The sequence below is a fragment of the Theobroma cacao genome, chromosome 5, assembly GCF_053813885.1.
Source record: "Theobroma cacao isolate CCN51 chromosome 5, ASM5381388v1, whole genome shotgun sequence".
In the NCBI taxonomy this organism is placed as follows: domain Eukaryota; kingdom Viridiplantae; phylum Streptophyta; class Magnoliopsida; order Malvales; family Malvaceae; genus Theobroma; species Theobroma cacao.
The window spans coordinates 2,899,079-2,920,157 of NC_142643.1; the positions used below are offsets into that span (position 1 = coordinate 2,899,079).

Here is a 21,079-nt window from a genome sequence, read left to right on the forward strand (position 1 = left end):
AAACTTCAACTTGCTTTAAAGTAGAAGTACTTACTTTTTCCGCTTAATAATATTTTTCAGAAACATTAACATCAACCTGACATGCTCCTTAAATGTAGACAATAAGGAAAGCATTGACACGATTAAAGGCTACACCACCCATCATTTCACCGACCTTTACATGTTGACTGGGCAAAAAAATAATTGGAACGTTATGTTCTTGAACCTTTGTAAACAAGTCTCTCCTTTTTTTTTTTTCAAATCCATTCTCTCTGTCTCTCTCTATTCTGAGGAACTTTCTTGTTTTATTTTATTTTTTCATCTTTTTTTTGTTCAATTCGCTTTTTCACCTCTTCGTCGTCTGTAAGTAAGCTTAAAGCAACGTCGAGATTTCAACACTCACTGCACAGTCTCCTCTCTTCACTTTCCCTCTTCTTTGTTTATCTTACGACCACTATCTATTCTCAAGGTTTCGTTATAATTTCCCACCAATATTTAAAGCTTCGTTTCTTTCTACTGTTATGAGGTATTGTTACTAAGCTTTGAAGGTTTTGTATACCAAAACAGCAGATTCATGAATTTCTTCTTTTTTATGTTCATTGACTCAATAATTAATTGTAGGCGGTTTAAAGATGGAGGTTACCATGAAGGAGTCAATAATGGTATGTCCGGCTGAAGAAACTCCAAACCAAAGGCTATGGGTCTCTAACTTGGACTTTAGTGGTGACAAGATACCATATTTGTACTGTATACTTCTACAAGCCAAATGGTTCTTCTAATTTTTTTGACACAAAAGTGTTGAAGGAGTCTTTGGGTACGATTCTCGTGCCATTTTACCCCTTAGCAGGAAGGTTGGGATATGATGAAAATGGAAGACTTGAAATAATCTGCAATGCGAAGGGAGTGCTATTCATAGAGGCTGAAACTACTTCTATCATGGATGATTTAGTTAAAGAATTTAAAGATGATTCAGAAGGTCCTCAACTAGTTCCAAAAATAGACTATTCTGGACGAATTTCTTCCTATCCTGTACTCGGGTTACAGGTACAAGTTAGCTTTCACCAAACAAGAATAAAAAGGAAAAAATTAATAAAGTTGCTTTTTTGCATATAATTAACTTATGTGTTTATTAAAGAAAAATATTTTAATTAGCTGCTCACTTAATATTATTTTGAAAAAATTAATGACTGAAAAGTAAGGATATATAGAGGGATGATATATAGAGGGATAAGTAGAAACCATGCTATGAGCTAGGTAGTAAGGGAGTTTAGCTGACCAAGTTTCATTCTTCTTTCAATTATTTAATTTATTATTTCTAGATTATATTTTGTCATAATTCATTCCTCTACAGATTGCTGTTAGAAAATATGAATGTTACATATAAGATAAGTAATACACCTCAACTTAATATATTTCAAAATTAAGGAGTAGTTAGATTGTTTCATACATTTATCAATTAAACTCTGCTCTTTAGGTTGTGTGCTTAGTTTTCTAGTTCAAAAGTTTGTACTACAAATGATAAACACACATTTTTTTTTATGAAAATTGCTTATGAATTTCCTTTTTCCTGAATTGCTTTTATAAGCCATGTATTTGACAAGAACAATTGCATATGAATATTGCAATTATTGGTAGGTAACTACTTTCAAATGTGGAGGAATTTCTCTTGGAGTTTCTACTCAACACACATTGGTAGATGGTTCATCTGGACTTCATTTCATTAATAGCTGGGCCAACACAGTACGAGGATGCTCCCCTAACATTGCTCCGTTCCTGGATCGTACCCTTCTTCGAGCTCGACACCCACCGACTCCAAAATTTCGTCATATTGAATTTGAACCATCTCCTTCTTTACAAATTATGATTTCAACATCAAAATCCCAGCTATGTCCCAAGCCATCAATTGTATCTGTCTTTACAATCACAACCGATAAGCTAAATGCCCTCAAAGTCAAAGTAAATGAAAATTCAAATAGTAATACAAAATATAGCACCTACAGTATCTTAACTGCACACATATGGCGTTGAGCAACCAAAGCAAGAGCTCTTAGAGGCTCAGCAACTCAAGTTAAACATGCCAGTTGATGGACGGAACAGATTGCATCCTCCTCTCCCACCTGGCTACATTGGCAATGTAATCTTCATGGCTGCACTCGTTGCTTTAGCTGGTGAACTTTTATCAAAATCATTCATAGATACCGTCAAGAGAATTCATAAAATATTGAAAGAAATGGATGATGAATATTTGAGATCTGCAATTGACTACATAGAAAAAGCTCATGACGTAGAAGCTATCAGGCGAGGGCCACAAACTATGCGGTGCTCGAACCTTGTTATCAACAGCTGGATATCGTTGCCTATCCATGAAGCAGATTTCCGATGGGGTCGTCCTATTTTTATGAGGCTCGCAAATATTGCCCATGAAGGAATAGTATACATACTTCCAAGCCCAACCAAGGATGGTAGCTTGACATTGGTGACATGTCTAGAGACATCTCACATAAAACTCTTTGGTAAGCTTCTTTACGAATTCTGACAACAAAAAGGCTTGCTCGCTGCTAATTGTTGTCCTTTTCGAACAAGCTTGGATTCGTAAAGTCCATATCTTAGTTCTTTTGAGTGGCCTCAATTCTGTTTCCATAAGTTGTTTTTTGAGGTGTTTCGAGTTGTATCCTGCCAGTTGTTTGATTTATGGTGTTTCTCATCTTTGCTTTGCTTTTGGTTTGGAGTCTCCGTTTTCTAGTTATGCCAAAGTTGTAAACCTTATCTTTTAGTAGTAATAAATAAATTTTGTTTCCTTCATGCCAGAAGCAATCTTCATAGGTTGATGTCTTTCCATATCTCTTTCTTTTTGTTGTTCATCCCCTTATTCTAACTCTAGGCCATTTGAATTCGCCTTCTCTTACTAAGTTGCTTTAGATTGACATATATATATATATAATGTGTTCATATATGTAATGTATGGAACTTTATTTTCAATGTACTTTATTGTTCATTACTTGTTTAGCAGCAGTAGGTAGCATTCATGTTAACGAGCTGCTGGGGTTTTCCTTGCCTGGCCTTGGCAGTGAAACTGCAGAAGGAATCAAAACGCATGGTATTTCATTTCTTTTTATTAGTATCCCTATTTGTAAACAGAAATGAAAAAAGAAACCAGCACTCAAATAGTGATGATAATAGATATCCTGTTACGAGATACCTCAAGTATCTTATCCCTTATATAAGATTAGGGTATTTTATAATTAAGTTCGAGTAAGATTTGAGTATCACCCTTTAAGTGTATGGTATCCAAATTTAATTTTTTTTAATTTATAAATTTATATTATTAATTAAATTAATTTATAAATTATAATTAATAATTAACTTATAATATTTTTTAATATATATGTTTTATATATTATGTTAATTTACGATACCACAGTATCATTCAAAGTCTCTAATCTTTGGTAAAAAACTAGAGGAGAATATGTACTTACAATCACAAAAAGAAACCAGCACTCAAAAGAGTGTCTAAACCGGTTTCCAAGACTTCTTTCCTGAGTTGAGCTAAAGAATAGAGAAAGGGGAGGCAGATATTAGCTGTGTTGAGAGAATCATGTCAGTCCTACGTACCAATCCGGCTGTCTTTGATGTACACTTTTATTCTTTTCTCGATACAAAAGCATATCCTATATATATATTAATTGAATCTTCTATGCTAGGAATTTTATAGTAACTTTGAATGTTATGCTTAGGAAAGTGAAAAAAATAACCAAAAACTTGAGGGCAACAACCAAGCCAAGACAACGAGTCCTTGTCAACATCTACCAAAGGATCTTCCTTTTCGTAAAGTGTGGAAAATTTGTGACACCACCAAATGATAGCAGAAAGTAAAAAATTGGCTATACAAGAAAAACCAAGGCATTTGGACATTGTTAATAGATAAATATTTAATAGATAAACATAAAAAGCTTTTTCCCTTCCATGTTATGTAGTTGTAAATGAACACAAAATGGTAATCAATTGTTATTTTTCTCTAGAGAAATTGGAAGTCTTCCTCATCTTCTAAAATTTGGCTAAAATTTCAAATAATTCTAGTTAAATCAACCTTTTATACGTAACGAGAAAAAAATTATTTTCTTTCATCATTTTATTGATTTGATTTTAATCAAAAGATTGAAAAAGGTATACTCCCATTCTATTCACTCCACTTATACATTGATGATTTTCAATTTGGGTCAATTTAAGATAGTTTGGATTAAGTTTAAATTTTTATAAACTAATTTGGTAAATAAATCAAAAACTTCAACTTGCTTTAAAATGTATTTGTCAAATTGAAATACATATCGTTTATTGAATTTTTATTTTTTTTAATATCGTATCGTATCGGAAAAAAATTTTAAAATTAATTACAAATAATATTTATACATAAAAAAAGAAAAAAATTAAAAATATTATATTTATCAATAAAATAGAAGATTATATGATATAAATTGAAAAGATGATTGTTTTTTAATTTAAACCCTCAATATATTTCTTAATGTATAATATATTTGTTAAATAAAATATGCATTTTTTGTATTAATTTATTAATTTAAAATTGAGAAACACTTGAAATCAAAATGGAAATTTAATTTTTGAAAATTTTTTATTTAAAATCATTGAAAATTATAAAAATAATTTTTAATATTTCAACTTAAAAAAATAAATAAATAATTTTTTAATAATTAATTAAGATCAAATTTATAAAAAAATTTATCAGCTGTAGTATACGATCTATAGGACAATACGTTTTTTATATTTAATTAAATATAATATAATTATAAATATATTTTATTTTTTATTAATATCATATCAATATAGTATATTACGGGGTACATTTTTCCAGAAACATCAACTTCAACTGACATGCTACTTAAATGAACGAGTGAAGAGAACGAGAAGGTGTGACACGTTAACGTCGACTACGGGGTGGCACGTCTTTTTAAATGTTGACTAGCCAATAAATAATCGTAGCCCTTATGTTGGATCTCTCGTGGCTTGTCAACAACCTTATCTTTAATGTACTGATATAATCAACTCCCTCCTTTTTTTTAAATTATTTTTTGGGTCGTCTTCCTTGTGTTCAATTCCGTTCGCCATCTACGAATAAGATTGAAACCACGTACAGAGACTTTACCACTCCGTGCACGATCTCCTCCCTTCACTTTCCCTCTGCTGTGTTTATCTTACCACCACGATCTATATTCTGAAGGTTTCGTTATAATTTCCCACCAATATTAATCAAGGCTTCGTTTCTTTCTACTGTTATAAGGCATGAGTACTAAGCTTTTCCTTTGCATTGCGTAAAGAACTTGCCTTTTAGAAAAGACATGATGTTTAATCGGATAGGAATGAAAACCTTCCCATTCTTTGAAGGTTTTGTATACCAAAACAGCAGATTCATGAATTTCTTCTTTTTTATGTTCATTGACTCAATAATTAGTTGCAGGGTTTAAAGGTTGAGATTACCATGAAGGAGTCAACAATGGTATGTCCGGCTGAAGAAACTCCAAACCAGAGGCTATGGCTCTCTAACTTGGACTTGGTGGTGACAGTGTAGCATATGTCTACTGTATACTTCTACAAGCCAAATGGTTCTGCTGATTTTTTTGACACAAAAGTGTTGAAGGAGTCTTTAAGTAAGATTCTGGTGCCATTTTACCCCGTAGCTGGAAGGTTGGGATATGATGAATATGGAAGACTTGAAACAATATGCAATGCAAAGGGAGTATTATTCATAGAGGCTGAAACTACTTCTATAATGGATGATTTAGTTCAAGATTTTACAGATGGTTCAAAAGTTCCTCAACTACTTCCAAAAACAGACTATTCTGGAGGAATTTCTTCTTATCCTCTTATCAGGTTACAGGTACAACTCAGTTTTCACCAAACGAGAATAAAAAGGAAAAAACATAATAAAGTTTCTTTTTTTGCATATAATTAACGTATATGTTTATTAAAGAAAAATATTTTAATTAGCTGCTCACCTAATATTATTTTGAAAAAATTAATGACTGAAAAGTAAGGATATATAGAGGGATAAGTAGAAGCCATGCTATGAGCTAGTTAGTAAGGGAGTTTAGCTGACAACGTTTCATTCTTCTTTCAATTATTCAATTTATTATTTCTAGAATCATAATTCATTCCTCTATAGATACCTGCTAGCAAATATGAATCTTACATATAAGATAAGCAATATACCTCCACTTAATAAATTTCAAAATTAAAATAAAATTCTCAAAATTTAGGAGTATTTAGATTGTTTCATACATTTCTCGATTAAAAACTTTGCTCCTTAGGTTGTGTGCTAAGTTATCTAGTTCAAAAGTTTGTACTAGAACTGGTAAGTACATATTTTTTTCTTATGAAAATTGCTTATGAATTTTCTTTTTTTCTGAATTTTTTTATGTCATGTATTTAACAAGAAGAATTGCATATGAATATTGCAATTATTGGCAGGTAATCACTTTCAAATGTGGAGGAATTTCTCTTGGAGTTTCTTTTCAACATACACTGCTAGATGGTACATCTAGTAACATTTAAAACGAATTTGAGAATTTGAGAATTGAGAGGATACAAATTAATTTTAATTAAATTTATTTAAAAAGATAAATATTGATTTATAGTTTATGGATACGAACGTTTACCTTTATTCTTATAAATTTATGTCAAGATTTTTAAAAAGTTAATTTTTATCTTTATTAATTATTATGCATTTAAATCAACATTTGTAAAAAGTTAATTTTCAATATAAATATTTTTACTTTATTTAACATGACATCTTAGAGTAACTCGTTTTTGTTTTTTTACAAATTAGGTTTTTATTCAAGCTTAGCCCAATGGCCAATTAGCCATTTGGCTTATTAGGTACAAAAGTAAGAACGAACACAAAAAAACCCCACTAATTTCAACTAATCTAGATTGTGGGACGTCTCACTAAGGGACATATTCTTTCTTACAAGTTGTCTAGATTTTAATGACTTGTACATCCTTTCCAGCCCGCATGGTCCCTATGGCACTTCTCTTCGAGCATTCTAAATTTGTTTTGGGAATGTATGCTTTGATCAGATTTGTAGCCATCAATATTTTTGAAACACTAATATCAACTTTATGTATTTTACTTTTATTTTCATACATTTACATTAAGATTAAAAAATATCATTTGATTTAATATTAAAATTTTTAATTTTAATATAAATTAAAAATTATTAATTATATAAATTATTAATTTCGAGCTAGCATAGAAAGAATTTTCTACTACCATCCCTAGTTAAGAAAGAAGAAACACCAAGATTAAACCAACTGCAGTTTTTTCTTGACCTTTCAAAAAAAAAAATTAAAGTTTTCTTTGAGAACAAAAGCACCTTGTTAAAAATCACATTCACAAAAAAGAAAATTGTGAGAAATAACTTTCCTCATAAGCTCAATTCAAAAATATTATTTTTTTTATAATTTTAACTATTTTTAACCAATTTTTGGCATGACTTGACAACAATACCCTTTAAACAATTTCAGACAAATTAAAATGGTTTCAGTTTTCTCTATCCCGTCATCCAGACAAAAATTTTAAAATTCAATCTCGATTTCTCTCTTTGGTCAAATACTGTCTATCTTGCTATCCGGAGAAGACATCAAGTTCTTTCTTATTTTGTTTTTTTTTTTTAGATGGTGGATCTTGGAGTTCTCAAAAACGATGAATAACGATTTTACTCTTCTATGGTGATTGCAAGCAGCATGATGAATTTGGTAATTGGATGCTTTCTGATGATGACTTGCTTCGAAACGTGTGCTGCGATGGAGATGCCTGTGTTGATGAGTTGGATCAGATTGGTTAAGATGATGGGCTCAGGGAAAAGAAATAGTTAAAGTATGTTTGATGGGTTTTATAGTGATTCATGATTTTGTTGTGTCTGAAATTGGGATGATTGTTAAACATGTTTGTTGGAGATTTTTATTTTTTTATGAGATTTTGAATTGAAATTGTTCAAGGAATATTTTGTAAATGGAGTATATTTTGTTTTTACATAAGGGGAGTGAGCAAGGCTCGATAGGGATTTATTTTGTCTTGCTTTGGAGGGTTATGGAGTTTTGTAACCTATTTTTTATGAAATGCACAATTTCATGGCTTAGCAAAAAAAAATGTACATAGTTTAGGTTCTTGAGTTTATTGGTTTATTCATAGAACCCCAAAGTTAAGAAGTTGAAATTGATTACATTGATTTTTAAGTATTGTGAGACTGATTTTTAGGCATTATGTAACTTAATCACTGTGTGATTGGTTTTTAGACATTACGTGATTGATTTTAGGCATTGCGTGACTGGTTTTTAAACAATGCGTGACTGATTTTTAAGTAATGTCTAAGTCACACAATGTCTTACTAACTAGTCACCCAATGTCTTACTAACTAGTCACGCAATACTTTACTAACAAGTCACGCAATGCCTTATCAAAAACTAGTCACGTAACGCCCAAAGTCAGTCATGTAATGTCCAAAGTCAGTCACGTAATGTCTAAAAATTAGTCACATAATTCTAAAAAATAACCAAAACTACTTAATTCCATTTAACAAGATCAACAACTTCAAACGATACACCATATTCCATTTAACAACATAATTAATGAATATGAATGCTCAAAATGTTTGAAAGTTTTTTTTCATATATCAAAAATCACTCCAAAATGCTTAGAAATGCTCAAAACACTCACAGGTTTTCTTCGTGTATAAAAAACTACTCCAAAATGCTTAGAAATGCTCAAAACACTCACAGGTTTTCTTCGTGTATAAAAAACTACTCCAAAATACACAAATGCTTAAACATTTTTTTTCTGGTAAAAAATACTCTAGAGATGAATAGTCTGGTGAGGAAAGCTCAAAAAATATGAGTCAGTTTAAGGTACAGACCTAAACATAATTGACTCGTTAATAGGTTTCGGGTTGAGGCGCGGAGCCAAATAAATGGGTTGATTTCATTAAGGGTAATTTTGTCAAAATTTAATTCTCTTGGCTAAAAACAGTTAAAATTATGATGAGGTCTATTGTCAGAAACACCTTAGAGAAAATTGTGAGAAATAACCTTCCTCATAAGCTCAATTCAAAAATATCATTTTTTATAATTTTAACTATTTTTAACCAATTTGTGGCATGACTTGACAACAATACCGTTTAAACAATTTCAAACAAGTTAAAATGGTTTCAATTTTCTCTATCCCGTCATCAGAACAAAAATTTTAAAATTAAATCTTGATTTCTTTCTTTGGTCAAATACTGTATATCTCACCATCCAAAGATGACATCAAGTTTTTTCTTATTTTGTTTTATTTTTTAGATGGTGGATCTTGAGGTTTTCAAGGATGATGAACAACGATTTTACTCTTCTATGGTGATTGCAGGTAGCATGATGAATTTGGTAATTAGATGCTTTCTGGTGATGACTTGCTTCGAAACGTGTGCTGCGATGGAGATGCTTGTGTTGATGAGTTGGATCAAATTGGTTAAGATGATAGGCTCAGGGAAAAGAAATAGCTAAAGTATGTTTGATAGGTTTTATGGTAGTTCACGATTTTGTTGTATCTAAGATTGGGATGATTGTTAAGCATGTTTGCTGGGGATTTTGAATTGAAATTGTTCAAAGAATATTTTGTAAAGGGAGTATATTTTGATTTTGTATAAGGGGAGTGAGTAAGGCCCTCCCGATAGGGATTTATTTTGTCTTACTTTGGAGGGTTATGAAGTTTTGTAACCTATCTTTTATAAAATGCACAATTTCATGGCTTAGCAAAAAAAAAAAAAGTACATAGTTTAGGTTCTTGAGTTTATTAGTTTATTCATAGAACTCCAAAGTTAAGGAGTTAAAATTGATTAGATTGGTTTTTAAGTATTGCGAGACTGGTTTTTAGGCATTATGTGACTTAATCATTACGTGACCGATTTTTAGGCATTACATGATTGATTTTAGGCATTGCGTGACCGGTTTTTAAGCAATACATGACTGATTTTTAAGTAATGCCTAAGTCACACAATGCCTTACTAACTAGTCACGCAATGTCTTACTAACTAGTCACACAATGCCTTACTAACAAGTCACGCAATACCCAAAATCAGTCATGCAATGTTCAAAGTCAGTCACGTAATGCCTAAAAACTAGTCACGTAATTCTAAAAAATCACCAAAACTACTGAATTCTATTTAACAAGATCAACAACTTCAAACGATACACCACATTCCATTTAACAACAAAATTAATGAATATGAATGCTCAAAATGTTCAAAAGTTTTTCTTCATATATCAAAAATCACTCCAAAATGCTTAAAAATGCTCAAAACGCTCACAGATTTTCTTCGTGTATCAAAAACTATTCCAAAATACTCAAAATAATTAAACGTTTTTCTTTCTGGTAAGAAATACTGCAGAGATGAATAGTCTAGTGAGAAAAGCTTAAAAAATATGAGTCAGTTTGAGATGCAGACCTAAACATACTTGACTCGTTAATAAGTTTCGAGGTTGAGGAGCGGAGCCAAATAAATAGGTCAATTTCATTAAGGGTAATTTTGTCGAAATTTTAATTTTCTTGGCTAAAAACAGTTAAAATTATGAAGAGGTCTATTGTTAGAAACACCTTAGAAGAAAATGTGAGAAATAACCTTCCTCATAAGCTTAATTCAAAAATATCATTTTTTATAATTTTAATTATTTTTAACCAATTTTTTGCGTGACTTGACAACAATGCCCTTTAAACAATTTCAGACAAGTTAAAATGGTTTAAGTTTTCTCTATCCTGCCATCTAGACAAAAATTTAAAAATTAAATCTTGATTTCTCTTTCTAGTCAAATATTGTCTATCTCGCCATCCAAAGATGACATCAAGTTTTTTCTTATTTTGTTTTATTTTTTAGATGGTGGATCTTGGGGTTCTCAAGGACGATGAACAACGATTTTACTCTTTTATGGTGATTGCAGGTAGCATGATGAATTTGGTAATTAGATGCTTTCTGGTGATGACTTGCTTTGAAACGTGTGCTACAATGGAGATGCCTGTGTTGATGAGTTGGATCAAATTGGTTAAGATGATGGGCTCAGGGAAAAGAAATAGCTAAAGTATGTTTGATAGGTTTTATGGTGGTTCACGATTTTATTGTATCTAGGATTGGGATGATTGTTAAGCATGTTTGCTGGGGATTTTGATTTTTTTAGGAGATTTTGAATTTAAATTATTCAAGAAATATTTTGTAAAGGGAGTATATTTTGATTTTGCATAAGGGGAGTGAGCAAGGCCCTCTCGATAGGGATTTATTTTGTCTTGCTTTGCAGGGTTATGGAGTTTTGTAACCTATTTTTTATGAAATGCACAATTTCATGGCTTAGTAAAAAAAAAAAGTACATGTTTTAGGTTCTTAAGTTTATTGGTTCATTCATAGAACCCCAAAGTTAAGGAGTTGAAATTGATTAGACTAGTTTTTAAGTATTGTGAGACTGGTTTTTAGGCATTACGTGACTTAATCACTGCGTGACTGATTTTTAGGTATTATATGATTGGTTTTAGGCATTGCGTGATAGGTTTTTAGGCATTGCGTAACTGATTTTTAAGTAATACCTAAGTCACATAATACTTTACTAACTAATCACGCAATGCCTATCAATTAGTCACACAATACCTTATCAAAAATTAGTCACGCAATGCCTTATTAAAAACTAGTCACGCAATGCACAAAGTCAGTTACGCAATACCTAAAAACTAGTTACGTAATTCTCAAAAATACCAAAAATACTAAATTCCATTTAACAAGATTAACAACTTTAAACGATATACCATATTCCATTTACAACATAATTAACGAATATGAATGCTCAAAATGTTCAAAAAATTTTCTTTATATATAAAAAATCACTCCAAAATGCTTAAAAATGTTCAAAACATTCACAGATTTTCTTCGTATATAAAAAACTACTCCAAAATACTAAAAATGCTTAAATGTTTTTCTTTCTGGTAAGAAATACTCCAGAGATGAATATTATTTAAATTAAGATTAAAAAATATCATTTGATTTAACATTAAAATTTTTAATTTTTAATATAAATTACAAATTATTAATTATATAAATAAATAATTTCGAGCTAACATATAAAGAATTTTCTGCTACCATCCCTAGTTAAGAAAGAAAAAACACCAAGATTAAACCAACTGAAGTTTTTTCTTTACCTTTCAAAAAAAAAAAACTAAAGTTTTCTCTGAGAACAAAAGCGCCCTGCTAAAAATCACATTCACAAAAAAGAAAATTGTGAGAAATAACTTTCCTCATAAGCTCAATTCAAAAATATTATTTTTTATAATTTTAACTATTTTTAACCAAATTTTGACATGACTTGACAACAATACCCTTTAAACAATTTCAGACAAGTTAAAATGGTTTCAGTTTTCTCTATCCCGCCATCCAGACAAAAATTTTAAAACTAAATCTCGATTTCTCTCTTTGGTCAAATACTGTCTATCTCGTCATCCGGAGATGACATCAAGTTCTTTCTTATTTTGTTTTATTCTTTTATATGGTAGATCTTAGGGTTCTTGTAGACACTTAAATTTTGACAAATAATAAATCAAAATTAAATATTAATTAAAAATTAATTAACTGAATAATTAAAATATAAAAAAGAGTACTGGCAAAGCGCGGACGCTCTTGCCAGTACCACCACTACAGTGCCAGATGCGAAAAACTCGCTCTGGCAGAGTAGTGGAGCGTGCCCCTTCCAGAAGCCACAAACAAGTATAAAGGGAGGGGGCATTCGGGAGCAAGAAATCAAAAAAAAAAACCACAGTAATAATTTTCAAAAAAAAAAAATCCTAGCTTTCTAATGACCAGAAACAACCACAATCAACAATCAGAACTCAATCAAAAATATGCCTAAAAGGGGGGAAATGAGAGTTTGAAAAAAAGGGGGGCTGTAGTTGCCGGTTTGGGCAAAGAGGGAGCAAGCTTCGACTGTCGGCGGTAAGAAGGGTGAAGCCCAATTCGAGCGACAAAGAGTAAGCCCGATTTGGGCAGGAAAGGAGATCTAGTTGGTGTGCTTACTGCCGGTCAAATAGGGGAAGTTTTGGGTCTTAACGTTGTCGTCGATGAGGTAAGTTCGATTTGGGTTATCGATCGGCGCCCACAAAGGATAGTTGAAGGGTCGATCGGTTGCAACAAAAGGGGAACCTGTGGGGTAGCCGGCGACGATAGAGAGAGAAGAAAAGCTCCCAAGCCGTCGACGTCGAGAAAAAGAAAGATTTAGAGAGAGAAAGTCAGTCGGGTCACCGGCGGCGCTATCGGTCTTGGGTGGTGGCCGATGAGGAGGGTTTATTTGAAGAGGGTGGAGGCTTTTAGAGAGAAGGTGGAGAGCAACCAGCAGCTAGAGAGAGAAATAAAAGGGAGAAAATGAAAGGTTTTGGGGAGAAGAAAGAAAGGTGAGCGGTAAGGGAGAAGAAAAAAAAAAAAAGGGGAAGGTTTTTCTCCATTGCATCAAACAACGCCGTTTTGGGCATACCAGGGGTGGCTGTGCAAAGCACCAGACAATGGGCTTAGTGAAGATCGTGGGTTAGTCGGTTAGCTTGGGCCCACTTAGCCCAATCAGGTAAAATATTACTCCTTGCTAAATGGGTCTGTGGTGATTTGGGTTGTCTGAACTGTTGTTATATGGCTTGTTTAGATTTAACCCAATTTATTTAGTTAGAGCTTTAATACTTGATGATATAAAATTAATTTTAAGTTATTATAATGTTCTAAAAATTTCTAGATAATAGTCCTAGGTTTAGGAAATTACCAAAGAATAGAATAACATAAAAATAAGGATAGCAAATATATATAAAAAAATAATAATAATAATAACATTTTAGAAAGTGTTTGGTTATGCAAAGAACTTAAGTTTAGGAGAATGTTTACTACAAATATATAAATAAGCCTTAAAAATACATGTATATAAAAATAACAAAATAAAAAAATATATAAAAATTACCATGACATCAACTACAAATATATTACCGATGATGGGATGATCGGTTGGGACGCGAGAAGTCATAATCCTGGGCCCATATTCTCTAGGTTCGAAATCCGAATCAAGGCTCCACCAGTACGATGGGAGGGCCTCAATTTCAAGATCCCAAAATTTTAATAAATAAAGAATTTGACTATACAAAAATTACTCAATAAAAATAATAAATAAATAACAATAGACAAAAAAATGATAAAAATTATTAAAAAAATAATAATAATTTGAATATATAGTAAATAATTAATTTGTGAAAATGCAATATACATGACATTAAATAAATAGACAAAATAAATAAAAAAATAAGGAAAAAATCCAAAACAATAGCTAATTTAAAATTAATCATTAAATATATAATGGTATAAACTATAGATTAATAAAATGTTATGTAAAAGAAAAATAAAATTTGTTCACTAAAATAACATAAAATTATAAACAATTTATCTAATTATAAAAGGAAAATATAAGAACTTAGAATAAAAAATGTAAAGTATGAAAAAATAATAATAAGAAATAAAATAGAAAATATGATAATAAAATAAAATAAAATAAAAATAATAATTAAACAATAATAAATGACAAAAAATTAGGTAATTGCATTAACATAGCATATATATATATATATATTGCATCATGCATATCATTGCATATAAATATTTTTATTTTCAAGTTTAAGCCTCGATAATGGGATCTTGCAAAGGCGGGTATTCCTCGAAAAGTTCTCTAGGTAAAAAGGTGTCCCCGAGTCCCACCAATATGATGGGAGCGCTCGAGAACATCTTTAATAACAGGCTTTTGCTCGTGTTAGGTTCATTATTCACGAAAATATTATTTTTTAAAGAAAAAAGTACGATAACCCCGATGATGGGAATTATTCGTTGAATTTGCGAATGCGAGTTTTTCGAATAATTTTCTAGGTGAGAGAACACCCCGGATCCCACTAGTATGATGGGCAGATTCTGGATAACGTCCTCAATAAAAGATTATTCGTCTGACATTTTTATCTCACGTCATGCATCTCATCTTTCCTCACATTTGCATTCCATTTTAGGTTAAATATGAGATAAAATTGGAGATATAATAAGTAAGTTATAGCTAAGGAAATAAAATGAACTTAAAAAAATAAAGCCTAATAGAATGATCTAAAAATGGTACCGTTCATGGAACGGGAGTTCCGGGGGTGCTAATCCTTCCCCGAGCATAACCGTACTCTTGAACCTAGATCTCTAAAAAATGTAGACCAGTTTAAGGTTCTTTTCGGTGGGCTTAAAATTAATTTAAGGCTTCATCAATTAGAATCGAGTCATTAGGTGGCTAATCGCACCTAGTAAAAAAGATTGGTGGCGACTCCTAGTTTTAGAGTTTTCATCACGTCTGGCAGTCGAGTTCCCAGACCCGCACATTACGATAGTTCTCATGGATGATGAATAGCAATTTTACTCTTCTATGGTGATTGCAGGCAGCATGATGAATTTGGTAATTGGATGCTTTCAGACTATGACTTGCTTCGAAACGTGTGCTACGATGGAGATGCCTATGTTAATGAGTTAGATCAAATTGGTTAAGATGATGGGCTCAGTGAAAAGAAATAGCTAAAGTATGTTTGATGAGTTTTATGGTGGTTCACGATTTTGTTGTGTCTGAAATTGGGATGATTGTTAAGCATGTTTAATAGGAATTTTGATTTTTTTTATGGGATTTTGAATTGAAATTGTTCAAAAAATATTTTGTAAAGGGAGTATATTTTGTTTTTACATAAGGGGAGTGAGCAAAGCCCTCATGATAGAGATTTATTTTGTCTTGCTTTGGAGGGTTATCGAGTTTTGTAACCTATCTTTTATGATATGCAAAATTTCATGACTTAGAAAAAAAAAGTACATGTTTTAAGTTCTTGAGTTTATTGATTTATTTATAGAACCTCAAAGTTAAGGAGTTGAAATTGATTAGACTGGTTTTTAAGTAATGCGAGACTGGTTTTTAGGTATTACTTGACTTAATCACTGCGTGACTGATTTGTAGGCATTACATGATTGGTTTTAGGCATTGCGTGAGCGGTTTTTAAGCATTACGTGACTGATTTTTAAGTAATACCTAAGTCACACAATGTCTTACTAACTAGTCATGCAATATCTTACTAACTAGTCACACAATGTCTTACTAACAAGTCACGCAATGCCTATCAACTAATAACGCAATGCCTATCAACTAGTCACGCAATGTCCAAAGTCAGTTACGCAATACTTAAAAACTAGTCACGTAATTCTCAAAAATCACCAAAACTATTGAATTCCATTTAACAAGATCAACAACTTCAAACGATACACCATATTCCATTTAACAACATAATTAACAAATATAAATGCTCAAAATGTTCAAAAGTTTTTCTTTATATATCAAAAATCACTTCAAAATGCTTAAAAATACTCAAAACGTTCAATAATTTTCTTCGTATATAAAAAACTACTCCAAAATACTCAAAATATTTAAACGTTTTTCTTTCTGGTAAGGAATACTCCAAAGATGAATAGTCTCGTGAGAAAAGCTCAAAAAATATGAGTCAGTTTGAGGTACAGACCTAAACATACTTGAGCCATTAATAAGTTTCGGGTTGAGGCTCGGAGCCAAATAAATGGGTCGATTTAATTAAGGATAATTTTGTTCAAATTTTAATTCTCTTGGCCAAAAATAGTTAAAATTATGAAGAGATTTATTGCCAAAAACACCTTAGAGGAAATTATGAGAAATAACCTTCCTCATAAGCTCAATTCAAAAATATTATTTTTTATAATTTTAACTATTTTTAACCAATTTTTGGCATAACTTGACAATAATACCCTTTAAACAATTTCAGACAAGTTAAAATGATTTCAGTTTTCTCTATCCCACCATCTAGATAAAAATTTTAAAATTAAATCTTGATTTCTCTCTCTGGTCAAATAGTGTCTATCTCGCCATCCGAAGATAACATCAAGTTCTTTCTTATTTTGTTTTATTTTTTTAAAATGGTGGATCTTAGGGTTATCAAGGATGATGAACAACGATTTTACTCTTCTATGGTGATTACAAGTAGCATGATGAATTTGATAATTGAATGCTTTCTGGTGATGACTTGCTTCGAAACGTGTGCTACGATGGAGATGCTTGTGTTGATGAGTTGGATCAGATTGGTTAAGATGATGGGCTCAGGGAAAAGAAATAGCTAAAGTATGTTTGCTAGGTTTTATGATGGTTCACGATTTTGTTGTATCTAAGATTGGGATAATTGTTAAGCATGTTTGTTAGAAATTTTGATTTTTTTTATGTGATTTTGAATTGAAATTGTTCAAGAAATATTTTGTAAATGGAGTATATTTTGCTTTTGCATAAGGAGAGTGAGCAAGGCCCTCCCGATAGGGATTTATTTTGTCTTGCTTTGGAGGGTTATGGAGTTTTGTAACCTATCTTTTATGAAATGCACAATTTCATGGCTTAACAAAAAAAAAAAAAAGTACATGTTTTAGGTTCTTGAGTTTATTGTTTTATTCATAGAACCCCAAAGTTAAGGAGTTGAAATTGATTAGAGTGGTTTTTAAGTATTGCGAGACTGATTTTTAGGCATTACGTGACTTAATCACTGCGTGACTGGTTTTTAGGCATTACGTGACTGATTTTAGGCATTGCGTGACTGGTTTTTAGGCATTACTTGACTGATTTTTAAGTAATGCCTAAGTCACACAATACCTTACTAATTAATCACGCAATGTCTTACTAACTAGTCACGCAATGCCTTACTAACAAGTCACGCAATGCCTATCAACTAGTCATGTAATGCCTTATCAAAAACTAGTCACGTAATGCCCAAAGTCAGTCACGCAATATCTAAAGTCAGTTACGCAATGCTTAAAAACTAGTCACGTAATTTTCAAAAATCATCAAAACTACTGAATTCCATTTAACAAGATCAACAACTTCAAACGATACACTATATTCCATTTAACAACATAATTAACGAATATGAATGGTCAACATGTTCAAAAGTTTTTCTTCATATATCAAAAATTACTCCAAAATGCTTTAAAATATTCAAAACGCTCACAAGTTTCCTTCGTGTATCAAAAACTACTCCAAAATACTCAAATGCTTAAACGTTTTTCTTTATGGTAAGGAATACTCCAGAGATGAATAGTCTGATGAACAAAGCTCAAAAAATATGAGTCAGTTTGAGGCATAGACCTGAACATACTTGACCCATTAATAGGTTTCGGGTTGAGGCGCGAAATCAAATAAATGGGTCGATTTCATTAAGGATAATTTTATCCAAATCTTAATTCTCTTGACTGAAAACAGTTAAAATTATGAGAAGATCTATTGTCCAAAACATCATATGTATAAAGCCCATTTAAAAAAAGAACTCTTCACAAAAACCATTTATTGAGGCTTATTTGCATTAACAAAAGAAACAAGAGAGGGTACATGTGCATATGTGAGAATTTAAAATGAAAAGCAAAACCCAATGCTTTTCCCAGATTACTGTTGGTGTTTATGGGGGTTTTTGATACGGTATTCAAGAATAGGCAAAATTAGCTTCAAGGTGAGCCTTTCAAATAGACGTCTATCTTTAAGACTTATTTTACCTCCACCACTCGGTATGCAAAGGGGAATAACGCGAATGGTCTCAAGGATACAATGAAGCCAACGTTTAACTTTCATATTGCACTTACGAAGAAGACTGCTAGATACACCTGAGGGTTTACAAAGTTGCTTGGCCTTATAACCAACTTTCTGCAGTAAGTAGATGATGAGGAATTCGAAATATCTTGAAGATGGTGGGAACTCTAGTGTTTATGTTTATAATAAAACATAACACTTTCTTGCTCTTGCTCTCTACACTTTTAGTATCTTTGGTATGTTTTGGTGCTGGTGTTTTTTGTGTATCTAAAATAGTTGGCACCAAGCCCTTTATATAAGCTTCCAAGTGTCTCTTCTTTAAGGACAAAACCTCTTCATAAAGACACCTCTTTGTCTAGAAAGTATATTTACGATTTTTGCTAACATAACTTTTAGATATAGTTATTGTTTCAATAGTCATCTTATAAATAGATAACTATTCATCCCACAAGTTATAACCTTTAAGTTATATCATGAAACAATAATTATTCACTTTAACTTTTGAGCAATGGTGTCTTTTCAATCATATCTCTTAACTTTTGGATATGAACTTTCAAGAGATATAACCATTCACATGAAAACATGTCTATATCTGGTAGACACATTATGTTACTTTTCGTAACATAACTTTTGAGTTAACAATAGCTCTTTCATCATGTGAAATATCCTTTAATTTTAAAAATACACCAACAATTATCACACTGGTTGCTGATTGTAGTGATTCTTCTCCTTTTTCTTAGCAGCAGCAAGCCTTGCACTGCTTGCAGCTACCTCACTGGCACTTGCTCGGGCAGCACCATCCATCTCTTTACAAGATTATTTCTTCATCGTGGAAACTACTTTTTCAGCCGCTCTTTCACATCAACTGCAGATGTCTCTTCTGGTTTCTTAGTTTCACTAGTTTCTTCGGCGTCATTTCCAGCATCATTGCCTTTAGGGTGGCCCTGCGATAATTCTTTCACCTCCTATGACGATTTATCCTTCGTTTCTTCTTTTTGGCAACTTTTGCTCTCAGCAGGAGCATTCTCTTTCTTTTCCATTTCTCCATTACTCTCTGCTTTTTTCCCCTGTGCAATGCTCTCCCAATTTCTTTCCCATTTTTCTTGACCTTACTGGCACATTGAAGACAAGTGCCAAATGAGACAGAGAAGTATGACACCTTCCATTACAACTTACAAATCCAATGGTCCGTTAAAAGCCTCTTGGCCACATAAAACTTCATTTCTCCAAGGCAACCTTTTTCTTTTCTCGTGGCTGGAGAATTATTGCTTTTTTTTTTTTTACATGGCAGAGCTACTCCTGAAGGATCCAATAGCTTTAGCAGCAGCTGCCCTTAGGATATACTGGTGATAGATTGCAACAAAGGTGGCACCAATGAAGGGTCCAACACAGAAAATCCACTGCAAGAATTCAAGCACAACAAACGTTGCATTAAGCATCAATACTTCAGAAAGGTTGTCATAAAATGAAGGAAAAATTAGAATCAATTGTTAGAGTGAAAGGTTCATACATGGTCATTCAGTGGCTTGTCCTGCTTGTACATAACAGTAGCTCCAAAACTACTCGCAGGGTTGATACCGGTGCCAATGATCAAAATAGTGGAGAAGTGAACCATGAACACAACAAACCCAATGGGAAGTGGTGCCAAGACCTTAAACTAGAATATAGAAAAAAAAAATAGTAACTATTCAAAATGGAAAGTTTTGTACACTTTATGTCTAGCTTTTATACACTTATAAAAATTATATCAACTGTATTTTACAATTTATCGTATGATACATTTTTTATATTTAATTAAATATAATATAATTATATTAACAAATATATATTATTTTTTATTAATATCATATTCATAAATTAAATATATATTATAATTATACTTTTAAACTAAAAGCATGTGATTTTCCAACTTCATAATATTTTTCAGAAACATCAACTTCTACTGAAATCCTACTTAAATATAGAGAAGTGATGACCATGAAAAGGTCCGACACGTCAACGTCGACTACAGGCAACACGTCTGTAAATGTTGCCTAGCAATAAATAATCGGTGGCTTTTCAACCTTAATACCCTGACACAAGGGGAGCCACATCAACGTGTGCCACGTTGAGAAGGTGTGACAACGTGTGACACCTTCACACAATGAGAAGGTGTGACACGTCAATGTCGACTACAAGTGGGAGCGAAGTTAATTAATTTTTATTAGAAATCAAAAATTAAAAAAATTAAAAATTAAAAAATTTTAAAATTAATATATTAAATTTAATTATTAAAAATTAAAAATTTTATAATAAATAATAATTTTATATAATATATAAATAAAAAAATAAAAAAAAACTTATAATAATTCTCTACGAAAGTTTTGTTCGACGATTATAATATTTTTTTTAATATAAACAACTAAATCAT

At 31.6% G+C, this 21,079-nt stretch overlaps 2 pseudogenes across 1 annotated transcript; both read left to right on the forward strand.

Moving 5' to 3' along the window:
• Positions 1 to 493: 493 nt before the first annotated feature.
• On the forward strand, positions 494 to 2,779 carry LOC148762351 (shikimate O-hydroxycinnamoyltransferase-like; annotated as a pseudogene). Its single transcript, XR_016026325.1, has 2 exons — positions 494 to 1,023; positions 1,615 to 2,779. The product of XR_016026325.1 is annotated as a shikimate O-hydroxycinnamoyltransferase-like (transcript).
• A 2,784-nt stretch (positions 2,780 to 5,563) lies between these two features.
• LOC148762352 (hydroxycinnamoyl CoA quinate transferase pseudogene) lies at positions 5,564 to 7,835 on the forward strand (annotated as a pseudogene).
• Positions 7,836 to 21,079: the final 13,244 nt, after the last annotated feature.